Source organism: Etheostoma spectabile, chromosome 5, assembly GCF_008692095.1.
Source record: "Etheostoma spectabile isolate EspeVRDwgs_2016 chromosome 5, UIUC_Espe_1.0, whole genome shotgun sequence".
In the NCBI taxonomy this organism is placed as follows: Eukaryota; Metazoa; Chordata; class Actinopteri; order Perciformes; family Percidae; genus Etheostoma; species Etheostoma spectabile.
In genome coordinates, this window is record NC_045737.1 from 9199276 (window position 1) to 9213188 (window position 13913).

At 39.8% G+C, this 13913-nt stretch overlaps 1 protein-coding gene across 4 annotated transcripts in view; it reads left to right on the forward strand.

Moving 5' to 3' along the window:
- Positions 1–1923: 1923 nt before the first annotated feature.
- Positions 1924–13913, forward strand: part of pip5k1bb (phosphatidylinositol-4-phosphate 5-kinase, type I, beta b) — a 35586-nt gene continuing 23596 nt past the window's right edge. Inside the window, exon 1 of one of the 4 annotated variants that reach the window (XM_032515707.1) lies at positions 1924–2185. The gene's annotated coding sequence lies outside the window, so the exon portion shown is untranslated. Of the gene's footprint in view, positions 2186–11673; positions 11697–12551; positions 12574–13913 lie in introns of those variants that run through there. The other 3 variants (XM_032515704.1, XM_032515705.1, XM_032515706.1) reach the window with 3 other exon arrangements.

Sequence of the window (13913 nt, forward strand, 5' to 3'; positions counted from 1 at the left end):
TAACTCTTATTCTCTTGTTTTCTTAACTAGACCACAGCAACATTTGTGTTTTCACCAGTGGTAAGTTTTTCCTACTGGAGATACGCACTTGACATCATGTTGTTTACTGTTTTAATTGACCATTGACTGGAGTTTTTGCTCCTTCCTCTATCTACCACATCATCACAAGTCACCAGAGACGGTACGCCCAAGCACTGTTCAGAACGTGGATACATTCTCACTGGAGTTTGTAAGTTCTAAGCACCAGTAAATATGTTACTTTGTCTGCTCTGCCATGTTTCTTCTGTTTTTGGACAGCAGCCGCTGGTAAATCTTTCTTCCACCTTTCAATGTCTGCCCTGATTTAACTTATTTGTTGAATTCAAGAAAGTAATGCTTTTTGCTTCTAGTCCGACTTGCGACTCTCTCATCCTCTGTCTTCTTGCTTTCGCTCAAGCCTGAAATATTTGTCTAATCAATGCTAACAGTCAGGTGAGATCAAACCTTTTTTCATGCGTTGCATTTATTGTGTGTTGAAACAATCATCTTAAATATGTATCTCTTGATTCCACAGGTGGTTCTTTACTATTAGTAGGCTTGTGTCTGATTGCACATTTCTGTAAACGGAGACGAAACAGAGAACTAAATCAACATCTCGCAAGGTAGTCAGACTGTATTATTGCTATTCACAAAGTTCTTTCATTCATATGTTTAGCTATTGTAATATCCTGTTTCCAACATGTACTCGTGTCTAATATAGATTTGTTGGCTCTGGTGTGACTGAACCCCTAAGAGAGATGCAAAGCCCTAGAGGACAAGTGGGAGGTTAGTAGAGAACAGTAAATATGCAACATATAACCTATAGTATGTGCAAATGTAGATTTGAACATAATCATTCTAACTTACACTTTCAGTGATTTCATTGTGAGCCTGGATTGAACGACAGCAGCAGCGGTCTATCTCCTTGTGACAAACTCCTGTAGCCTTGTTTCTCTTCTTATGTTTTTGTTCTCAAGTTTTATGTTTCTTATTTTGTTAAATAAACATGTAAAGTATGAAACAGTCCACTGTGTATTTTATTGTTGGGCCAACCTCCACCAAAAGTTACTGAATGTTGTGTGCCACTCAGTATCACAGGGATGCCAAAGCTCTCATATCATGAAACTAGGAACTAAGATGTGAATTTAAAGATGTAAAGGATTTTTAATCTAGTAATGCAGTTGGGAGAGACAAAAGATATATTATTGTTATATTAGTTTTAGGTAATGAAATGCAGTGATGGAAGAAGTATTCAGAAACTTTACGTAAAAGCACTAATGTCACACTGGAAAAACACTCTTATACAAGTAAAAGTCTGTTACTTAAGTAAAAGTATGGAAGCATAATCAAGAAAATGTACTTCAAAGTATTAAAAGTAACAGTACCTAATGCAAAAAAATCCTCACGTTAGAAACTGGAAACGATCAAAACAGCTCTGTGTTTAATCAGCTTATCATTTCAGCTGGACTTGTAGGCATATATATTGTTGGGTAGTTTAATTTTTAGTAAGACATTATATTTTTTTAAAGTACATGTGTTTTGTGCGCATAATAATCTTAATTTTTAAAGCAACTAAATCCGTCAGATTAATGTGGAGTAAAAAGTACAATATTTCTCTCTGAAATGTAGTGGAGTGGAAGTAGAAAGTGGCATGAAAAGAAAAGACTTAAATAAAGTGCAGGTACCAGGTAGGAAATTGTAATAAAGTACAGTAGCCTACTTGAGTAATTGTGCATAGTTACATTCCACCCCTGATCAGATTATAGGCATCTTTATTGTCGCTGAACAAGCTGAAGACTTGGATTGATGTCCACTCCTGTCCAGGCCTGCAGAGGGCACACTCGCGTCCCTTTTCCCGTTTGGAGCCAGTGGTGCACTGAATGGCAGGCTGTGTGTAGAGAGGCAGGGCACAGGACACAGGACACACACAGCAGAGACACACGCAGGGATTCTTGCTGATCTCAGTGGAGAAGTGACACCTCAGTTGTGCACAGTGAGCTTGTGGTGGAAATACACTACATACATTGGGTGTATTTATTTTTGAACCGCTTTTATTCATCTGTTGGGGATCGACTGCTTGAGGATAGGGCTCTCTGTGAGGACTGCAGCAGCCACTCCGAGGAACACATCATTTCTAAACGACTACGCAGAAGGAGACGATTGGCTGGTAAGGTTTCTGTGAGTTTGGGGAATTTAGTGCGATCCACAAGCTATCTTGTTAAGATTTAAGGTAAACTACACTGATACAGACCTTGACCTTGCATATATTACGTTTCGTGTTTCAAAGTAGGCTACCATGTCTCCAGGTGTTGCGACAGGTGAAAAAACTGCAGGTGCGCGCTTAAACAGTTTCTGGTCAAATATAGCCTAAAGGTGTTATTGTCTTAAAGTAACACCTCTGACTTTACCATAGGCTGGATTTTTCAACAATCTTCTGTTCCCCAACCGCAATATGTTTGTATTATTGGTTAGAGGTCAGGATATTATTGCCCTAAGGTTGTGTGTTTCTTTTTAAATATTTTTCCATGGTTTAAATGACAGCATTTAAATGAATGCGTGGGATTAAATGTGGTGGTGGTTGAGGGGGTGGCTCATTTAAATTCCCCCCTTACATACTACATCAATTAAATTAATCTTGCTGTTGATTGTTGTGCTAAAGGATGTTGCACAACCAGTGTAACGTTAGCTGCACTACAGTCACTTTTTTTGCTGCTGTTTCTTAAATTAATGAGGAATTAACTTTGGCTTGCACTTTTAGTGAGAAAGTGGAAGTCTGTCCAGTTTGATGGGAAATGAGGCAAGCATGTTAGAGGTTGTGTAACACATTAGAGGGCAGAGGAAGAAAGCCACTCCTGGTGTGTATGAGTGTAGAATAAAGCTAATGTATAGATCCCTTCCTGCTTCAGTTTAACCTTTTGTAAATTAAGTTACTAAGAAACTAATGTGTGTAGACTTACAGCTGCTAAATCCGTTTGGCACAATATGTGCTGTATAGGCCAGGTAACAGATTTTCTGTATTCCAAATCTATTTTCTGTGTATCTTTTAGCAGTTGCACTAGACCAGCCTTTCATTTACTGGCCTGAGCTTCACTACCGATCACATTATCACTGCTCTTAACAGTGAAGTGCTACATTTCGTCCCTGGTAGTTGACAGCCAGGCTGCAACTGTGTGAAACCTTCGCCAGTGCAAAGAAAAAAAGTGATAACTGGTTATCTTGTATGCTATGCTGGGAGATTGAGAGCTGCCCATGTGAGCAGGGAGGCTGCTTTGGTCAGCTCAACAACTGTAGTGTCCAGTGAATGATGTGGACTTACTGGTTATCATTCTGTTGAGCTTGTGTTTTTATAGCATTATATCATTGATTGATTTTTAATATACAAAATGATGGATTTGTGTCTGAGGGAGCGCTTTGCTTGTCATAATGAAAAGTCTTGGCATGTTGTGATGTGGCAGGTTTCCCCAAGTCCCGAGAGGCAGGCAGTTGCAGTTTTATTTTTCTTCATCTGAACATTGAGAAATCTTTCCCTTTAGAAATGAATCCGTTTTTTAAAATTCATATATTAGAGTAATTGTTTGATTCAGCTTTTTCTTGAGTTTAGCCTTATTCTAGAATCTAGACCATCTCCGCTTTTAACATCTGGTCATAGGGCATCCTGATCATTCAGCTGATTAAAGAGTGAAGCGTATCTGCTATTTCCTGGGTCTGTTTTTGGCAGTTCAGTGTTTCTGCATTGTAAAGTGGCTAATAAAGCAACCTATGTTAAAAGATAACTTGTCATTGTTTCCTAAAATTTTACAGACATAGACACTAGTTACTAATTTGGATCAATGTATGACATTGTGATGATTAGAGAAAGTCATGAACATACAAATCTGACTGGTTTCAAGCCAAGGTCTAGGATAAGGTGCCAAACAGGATTGTGAGTATGTGGTTTCCTTTATGAGCTTCCTGTTTCTTCCTCATTTGACTAGTAGGCAGTGGAATTGGTCAAGTTTGAAAGGGAAAACAGGTCATGCAAATCCTCTGCTCTCTCCTTGTGCCCAACACCTAAACTCCTGTCCCGCGCTGCCTGCTGTCCTGGCACTGATTTGTCGCTTGTCTGAAAGAGCAGTAAAAGTGCATTATGTAATATTTTCCATCTGAGTAGCAGCAGAAGTGCCACATCACTATACCTTGTGAACGAAAATCATATTTATTCTGTGACTCTCATCTCTTCTTGGGCTTTTACTGTGATGGATCAGATTCTCTCTTAAATAAGTGATTTCGTTGTGATACTGACTCTAACTGTAAGCTTTAACCAATAGCACTGATTCAAAGAAGAGGGACACCTTTTTAAGCAAACACTATATCTTGATCCTATTGTATAAGCTTCCTGTGAAGAGGTAGCACAACAATTAAGAGCTGTAAACTTTAGCCTTTTGATTTTGGTTCAAAGAGCACTCTGTGTAATGTGCTGGGATCCCAGTATAGGACCAACATATCAGGCATATGAGTGTCATTAAGACAGTTACGTAAGTAAGTGCCCTGAACAGTAGTTCTCAGCCCTCTCTTTTATTTCTGATAATGGTCCGACTCTCCGATGTGTAAAAAGACCCAGCACGGGTGTGGTCCCATGTTGCTCTTGGCATTAAAAAAATGCCTCACTGTGATCTGCAAAGCCCTAGAAATCTGAATTCTGGCACCTCATAATGCTTGTGTGTGTTCAGTGTGACCTTTCTTGCTACTACACCCACTCTGATTCTTCTCTCAGGGGACCCTCTCTCACTCCCGTCTGCAGTGATTCAGTATATTTTTGGTTTAAGGGCTAATGTGCTACATCCCAGTTGCAGTGCGATGAAACCATGACAAGAGTATTTGTTTTCTTTACAGAGCTCGTCATCTCAGGTTATTCGGCACCATGCCATTTTCTTTCTTGTTGTTTTTTCAGCTGAGTTGTAGCAACCTTTAATCAGTTCACTGTGGCGAGTGACAGTGCATTTCATTGTAGACTGAGATTTGAGATAATTTGTACGTGGTTTCCCTAATAATCGCATTGCTAGACCTATCTCTACAGCCATGTGTCAGTGCTGAAGTATGGTCTACCACCACCACTCTGGGATGGAGGAAAAACCTGCCGGCTTGTTTGTATTTCTTTAACTATACTGAGCAGCTCTAAGCTCAGCATGTAGCACAGTGTCCTTGCAAAATAGATGGCGGGAAAGGAGGAACATCCGTGCAGACAGGTTTGGTACAGATTTAAGAAAATATATTCCATCTTTGTGAGTCTAAGGGCTTGGTATTAATTCCTATAGTGGACATTTTTTATTTTATTTTAGTTTACTGTAATCTTACTTTTAGCAGTTGTGGGTTGACCAATATGCGTTAGTACAACAGGGCAAGACATTTTATAAATTGAAAAATTTTGAAACTTGCCTGCAGTGGTAAAACTAATGGGGACACTGTTTCTAAATTACAGCAATTCTATTTTTGATCATTTTTGATCTACATTTGTGAAGATATATGTCATACTACATAAATTAAATGATTGCTCATCAAAATTGGAATTTATTGTCAAGCAGTACTAAATAAGAAGGTGCTTTGTAGCGTAAAAGCTAGACAGGTCAGTGGGCAGTTTGACCTAAATACTCATTGATCGGATGAGGTTTAGCCTCCACACCTCTGTTTAGTTGTGTTGCACCTCATCCAAAGCACAGTGTGGGCTGCTCTCTCTCTGTTTTATTGTCCTCTTTTATCGTCCATGTACTCATGTCAGCACATACTGCACACTACTGATAGCCACCGGGACTCAGTCAGGATTTCATAATCAACTGTCTTTTATTACAGTATTGTGATTAATGTTTACCCCAGACAACATCAAATCTTTTAGAAAATGAAAGCTCCTTTACATTATTTTTTCACAGCAATAGAAAATTCATAAACTGTACGCCTGTTGTGACAAATAGAAAATCATCTCCTTAATGTAAGGTCAACCCTTTTTGTGTGATATGATTAAATGTTTCAAATACAAGGACTGCAGTATGTTAGTCCATGTAATAACTATACATACAATAAAAAAATTGGTAACTTTTGTAAAAAGACGGCAATAAAAAACTTTAAAGCTTAACAATTTGGAATAAAACCTCGAACAAACAGGTGCAAGGTGATGTAGATAAAACAAAACATGAATGTTCTTTTAATGTTAAATCCTTGAAAAGGCCTTTATATAAACTTACTTTTTCTTGAGTCAGCGGTCCTCCTGAAAAAAACTCAAGTGAATAATTAAAGGGATACTTAACCGATTTTACACATGAAGATCCTTCCCTGGCCATGGAGAGTAACTGAACACATTTGTGCAGTGTCCTCTATGGCTCTGGAGGAGCTTTCTTCAGTTTGGGAAAATATGTTGGCTTTGGCTTTGAGATTACAAATCTATAACAAAATCTGCAAAACAAACTGGAGGTGGGGAGTTTAAAAGACTTGGGTAAGTCACCGGTAGGGATTATTTTAATAAAAGAAACAAAAAGGTAATCAGAAAAACTGTTACAACTGCCAGTAAATTACTTGGGATAACACTTCCGAGCATTGAACACATTTACAAAGATAAACTGGTGAGAAATGCCAATAACGTTGTATGTGACTACACACACTCCTGGCATCTTATTTTAAACTACTGCCATAGGCGATGTTTCTGCCCACCCCTTCTGACCAAGATCACACCAAAATTCTCTTTTGTACCACAAGCCATAAACGCCTTAAATCAGTCAAAATAAGATAGGTGTCCAGCTGGCCTGGTCATACTCAAGGGTGTTACTATAGTGTAGTGTATTGTATTGTGTGATGTATGTTCTCATGTTATGTCTGTCGGTGTCTGATGGAGGGACTATTTGTTTGTATCATATGTCTGATGTCCTGTCATGAAGTGCCTTGCGACTGTTCCGCAAACCTCATCTACTACTAAAATACAATATTGTGTTGCATGTTGGGAATTTTAAGATTGGATGCTCAAACCATTCTGGGGACCAAAAGCCAGGATATCTCAGCCTCTGTTACTGATTTAGAATATTCTTATTGGTCGCTCAGACTACCTCCAGCTATACAAAATCCCTGGAATGCCCCTTTAGGAGTGAAGCTTGTCACAACAATCCTTATTCACAGCACATTATAATTCTTGTAGATGTGACCTGACACATATTCACAATTCAAAGCCATGTTTCTGGTACACTGGCTTCCCTAAATTCATCTTCTATGGAGATATGTTAATCTTGGGAAGAGTCTGTCAGGGTCTGTTAAAAATACCCTTTTTTTTTACTTTGCAGCAGGTAAATCTGGATGCAGTATTATCACTTTGATCTAAATGACCTCTAAAAGGGAATTCCCCCCTCCCTGACTCCCTCAGCATATCGGCACAAGCATTTGAAAGAATAAAAAGGAGCACTGCAGCGTTAATTGGCTGATAACTGTGCTGCTTTTAATAACAATTGGTTGGTTGGAGGGTTGCAGGCAGAGCGATAGGTTGGCAGACCCGTAGGAATTCCGATTATTCGGAAGTTGTGGTGTTTGTTGTTGCTTGTTGTTGTTGTTTTGGCCCTGCGGAACATTCCTTGCTACCCCTCCTACTTCCCTGGCCTGGTAATGACAAGGCTTGCAGAGGCCCACTCAAGGGGACCCTAGGGTGCTGGAGTGAGAGAGTGGGAAGGAGATTTGATAAATGAAAAGGTTGGACAGCAAGACAGAGGACTGGATGAAGACAAACAAGTGGTATAAAAGACTTAAAGAACACAAAATTCCAAGTATTTTTCTTCAGCAGCCTGTGATGAAGGCAGAGTAATCTTACCCCCTATTACCCCCAAGTTTGATCACTTCCAAGAAAAATAAACACAGTTCTTTATTCCCGCAGTGATATGTAAATAATAAACCTGCCTGTCAACCTTGTGACTTAAAGAAGAGTAGCAGGACTTTGGACTTCAGGGCAGGGTTGAGGACAGTTAAGCTGGGCTTGGCTATAGTTGACAAGTCTCTCTTCTTCTCTTCGTGTTTTCCATGGGCTGTGATGTCAGAAGCGGAGGCTAGCTTGCGTAGATATCACTGGTGGTTGAATATAGTAAGTGTGCTGTAATAAGTCCTTGACTGAAAGAATGTAGAGCTGTAGTGTATCGCTCCATTAGTGCTGCCTCTCCCTGCCTCTGTGTCTTTAGAGAACATGGTCTCTGTTTTCCCTCCCTTTACTCATCTCTGTGTCCCCCCCCCCCCCCCCCATTCCCTCAGTTGAATCATGTGATTCTCTGGACACAGTGGGTGACCTCCTCCTCACTGATTTTCATGCAGAGTGGAACTAGAGTGAGACACTCTGAATTACAAATACAGCCCGAGTCCTCTCACTAAATTCCTTGTAGTCATGTTGTCCTAAAAAGCAAAATAAATTCATTCTCTTGCTCTATATCGTAGGATTATGTACTTGTGTTTGCATTGATTGTGCTTTTTCTTTTCTTTTGTATCCTGCTGGGGAAATTGATTTGCTTAGAACAGAACGTGAAGTGGTCTTGTTTGCATGATGCTGTTAAATCACGAGAGAAGCATCCATCCACACCTTTTGTACCCTCTCTCTGTTATTTTGTCCCATTGTCTTCCTTCTGTCATTTTCATTCCCTTTCTCTGTCTAGCTCATTTTTTCATTTTTTATGTCATATCTTTAAGGTCATAGCGCCCTCCTATTGTTTCTCCTTTTTTGCTGTTGCCAAAAGGTCAAATTCGTCAATATTTAAAATGTGCAATTAGTAGGTGATGTTGGCATTTACCAGTTGGTGATAGTGGCCATTCGTATATCTCACACTGTTAAAACAAGTATTTAAATGTATGTTGTTGTACACTCTGGACTGTTCGATGATGCATCAGGGACAGTAGCTTTTCTCATTGTAAAGAGCTTCCATTGCACTTATGCAACGCTTTGCCTTGCAGCACCATGTTGTTAAGACAGATCACTGTATTTTTAGCCACACCTCACGTCTATTTGTACTACATTCAACCACTTTCATGACAATTTGCAGCTGAAATGAATGACCAAAGTGCCAAAATTTGGTGGCACACTAATGGGATGATGACACACTGAATGTTACATGCTAAACATTAGGACAGAGACGGCTTATAACCGAGACGCCCCAACTTGGAGTCATTTCCTGTATCTGTGTCTCGTGGGTTTCACTGCCCTGCCTCATTAGGAGACTAGCAGCAGGTCCTGAGGGTATTGATTCCAATGAGAGAAGTGAACGTGAACACAGATTATGAGTGATTATTTCTCCCCATAGTCACCAAAGTAAATATTGCATCAACTTTTCACAAGCCACATCTCCCAAACATTTTGACACTAAAAGGGCAAACTTTCAGACAGATAAATTACCTTTGTTTGAGACCTGTTTCTGTCTCAGCAGCAAACTGTCACGAAATCTGGTGACAGAGATAAGCTAAGGTCAACTAATGTTTGAGATGGCCCTAACAAAGCTAATTTTCATAATGCTAAATATGGCTTTTAGCTGTGTAAATATCTAACGGTAGCAAAATTAAACACTGAGAAATTATGCAAATATGTTTTTTCATCCATTTTATTACACTTTAAAACAGGTTGTGCCCACTTAGGAGACAGGAAGTGTGTACCGTTTCATACAATTGGGGCAGCGTGTAATTTGCTATTATTTAGAACCTTGATTAGGATAAACCCTTTAGATTTGGCACAGCCCTTTGGCCAAAAGTAATAATAAATATAAATTGTCTCCATGTTGATAATCCAACTAATCCACATGGGCCGCCAGTGTGATTGTTTGTCTTGTATATAGTCTACTAGTGTATAGTCTATACACCACACCACACCCACAAACACACACACACACACACACACACACACACACACACACACCACACACACACACACACACACACAGCCTGTCCCTCAGAGGGTAGATGAAATGGTAGATGGTGTGGGGACTAGCCAGGGAAAGAAAAAAGAGAAGGCATGTGTACAGTATTAAATGTGTGACTAAGTTTACAGGGCCACTAAACCTGCATGATTGCACACGTACAGGTCGAAAGTGCGTGCATTTTATGTTCTTTGTATTTGCGTTTTTGTTTGGGCGGTCTGTTTGAAGTGGGTGGAACCAGAGCATTGGGTGTGTGTTTTCTCTTTGACATTGATCAGTAGATATTTCTGTCAAATGGAACATTTCACAATCACAATGTTATTCTCTTTTCCATCTCCCTCACTCTGTCTGTCCCCCGCCAAGCATTTTCTACTCCTCCGCCCGTCTCACTATTTGTCTGGGAGCAAAATACAGTCATTGTTGAAATATCGACAACAACCAGAGGATACATCTGAATGTTTTTAAGGTGGTGGAGGACTACTATACATATCATTTGTTTGTCATTTATATGGAAATTTCTGCTTGGCTAGTGGTGGGGAGCCCACACATTAGATGTTTGTTTCCCAGTCGTGTGATTCCTTTTTCTTTTATACACGGTTGGGGTAACTAAGCCAATTATGTTATCACACTGAAACACCAAACAGTGAACAAGTGTTTACACACGACGTCACAAAGATAATGACTACTGCTCCACACCATTCAGCCTTGTGAAATACAGTACTTTTGAGAAATTTGATACTTCCTTTAATCTGTTAGTTAACACTTTATTCAATGCATTTTTATCATGTTGCCCGTGATCCTAAAATATTGAGTACTTTGGGTTACTGAAAATAGATTTGATTAAAAAAATGCCAACAACAATGCACAAATGAACAAGTTGTCTGAGTTAAATATTGCTTTGGTGGAGTTTATGTGAGCCGTAGTTAAGGATCAGAGCAGTTATATTGATGAAGCCGATTCCCTGCAGGCCGAGCTAAGCTGACTCCCCATGCATCTTCTTGATTGTATCCAATCGTATGCTTATCTAACATCTCACAGTCAGGGAAGTTGAAGGTCATGAAAGCACAGCAGTCCATTCCTAAGCGCTATGCATTGCTGGTCTGCTATTGATTCTCCATTATGTCTCCAATCTGATGCAGTAATCCAATAGTATCTGGGGACTGAAGCAAAGCAGAACAAAAATAAACCTATATGCATAATATGTGTCCTGGTGATAGAAACTGTAGAAACCATCTTGACTGAATACCTCTTAGCCACGATGTCATGAGCAAGATAGTCGGTTGAATGGTTGTGCTCTACTGTGGAATTACTGTTCAGTTGTTGTCACTTATTGCAAAGTACCAGGTCTCCCCATAGGAAGAGATACATTATACTTTTAAAAAAAAGTGTCTAGCATGGCTGGTGACTGGTTAAATGAGCTTTCTGATTCTTTACTATTATCATTAGCTTGCTTACTGAGACTAGGGAGGCAATATTACTACAGCCACTTAGACATGTTTTCAATTCAGATGCATTGGATTTGCATTCTCATCATACCAGACGGCCCGGTCTGCTCTCAGCAATGTATTTTCCTTGCCAGGACTGCTTGGCTACAGACTGACTATTTGACGTCCACTGGCACCCTTGGCAATATCCCTGAAACCATGGAGGAGATATTGCATGCAAGCCAGTGTTTGATCTGCACTCAAGTGTGTTTGTTTGAAGGGTGGTAGAGTTTCTGACAAGGGCGTGTGGACGAGCGGGAAGAGAGTTGTTTAGGAACAGAAAGACTGACGGAGAGAAGAGTAAGTAAGTAAAGTTTATTTATATGGCACCTTTTAAGAGCAGAAGTCACAAAGTGCTTCATAAGTAGGAAAGATAAAGTTGTCCAAGTCTGGGTTTTGACAAAGAAAGAGCTGTGGTGAGTTTGTCAAGAAAGTTTACAGTTGCAACAGCTTTGGCTTTTACATTTTTACTAGACAGTTGCTTTGTCTGTGGACAGTTTATGTGTTTTTACGTGAATTCCAAGCTTGACAACTGTGTGAAATGGCAGTTGACAAAAAGTGTAGGCTATTTGTCCTTATTTCATCGAAATTTGTCAATTGTGCAGACATAGTGTTGCACAGTTTAACATGACGTATGAAGTCTTTCATGATCTTGCATGACTTTCACAAAGGCAAACAACTCAACCCCTCTACACAGGCTAATTCTAAGGGGTTTTCATCAAGATTTGTGAAGTATGGAGTCTCCTTTTTATTGATCAGTTGTATAAAATAACCCAGTTGGTCCTCATCCAGAACACAAAACATTCATAATCTGCCAGAGGCATTGATTTGACAATGATGTACTTTTGTATTTGTAGCTCGCAGTAATGTATTTGATACTTACAACAGGGTATCAGTTAACATATGTGTAACAGTACACATGTCTTCACTCCTCACTTTTTACCCTATTATTATACTTCTGTTTGCCCGTTGTATTTGCATTTGTAATGGGAGTGTATGACAGTGGAAAGGTACGGCTGATTTACACGGCATTTACTTTCATTCCCATGTCCAACCATCTGTCTACCTCTCTTTTGTTGAGAATTAAACAACGGACCTGCTGTTGTTCACTGCAGCTGCAGGCCTCTCATGGATTGTTCTGGAAACAGTCTGTTGGAGCACCGGCTGGCTTGTGGGGTCAGGTGAGAGAGAGAGAGAGAGAGAGAGGTCAAAAAAAAAAATCCCTTTTAACACTCACTGACACTCAGGCCAGAACTGAGCAGAGAGCCAAACAGGCTCATTAACATTCCTCGGGTTCAGCGCATGCAGCCAATCATACAGTATGATGGCCCAGGTGGATCAGCATCTCATTGCAAAGTGTTGAAGAGAAATATTTGGATTCATTTCTGATGACACAGCTAATAACTGATAACGTATTGTTTTGTAAAGAACACACATTTGCCTCAGTTCCAGTCATGCGACAAACATGATCTTTTCACTTAGGATGAGCTAACAAGTTTCTTGTGACCATATGTGTTCCTTCCGAAGGGGGGAACACAAAAGACTGAATATTATTTTTAAGGCAATAGCGAATGTAGAAATAAACAAAAACAAATATCTGTAGTTGAGAGGGGTGCTTACAGCTAGAATGCATCACCATTGGTGTTGTCCCTTTTGTTTTTAGCAACACAAGAGCCTGTGCACAGATAAGGACTCAGTCTGGATATAAGAGTTTGGCGATGACTTTTAAGTGTGTGTGTGTGTGTGTGTGTGTGTGTGTGTGTGTGTGTGTGTGTGTGTGTGTGTGTGTGTGTGTGTGTGTGTTTATCTGAAGACACAATTCTCCTTTTGAAGACTGTTATTAAATATGGCTACAGCATAGTTGGTGCTTTTTGATTAGTATTGCACCTTGCAGCATTGTAACTTACTCATAGTTGTAGTGTAGCTGGTAGTAAGACTTTCAAAATATAAGTGTTTCATATATACATGTGTATATTCTTTGATAGATTCTGGAGAACATGGCGCTGCTGATGAAGCAGAAAGACATCGTACTTATGGCTCTGAGAACTGCAGGTGCATTTATATGCAGGTGGGGCATAGACTGCAGGCTTGCCAGAGCTTATAAGACAAAGTTCAAATTCTGTTGTTCTGTCTGTTGTCTTTCTATTAAGCCACTACTCCTTGTATGTGTCCCTGTTTTCCCCACTGACTCAGAGGACACACACATATGACACAGTGTCATTGACTTACAATATGTCACTTGTGCCCTTTATCTGGAGAATGAAGGAGTTAAACAGGAGAAAAGCACACACAAAAATAATAAGGAGGGAGGGAAAGAGAGTGACAGGGAGTGGTGCAGTCAAATTCATGCAGATGATATGAGGAAATGAGACGGACCAATGTTTTTGTGTCTCAGTAAGGAATTGGTTGTGCTGTGAGCTGGCCAGCGTCATCAGATCGCTTTCAGTCCCAGGGCTACACTTTATACATACACAGTTTGCAGCTCTGCTTTTTTAATGAGGTGTTATTTATCCAATGCACA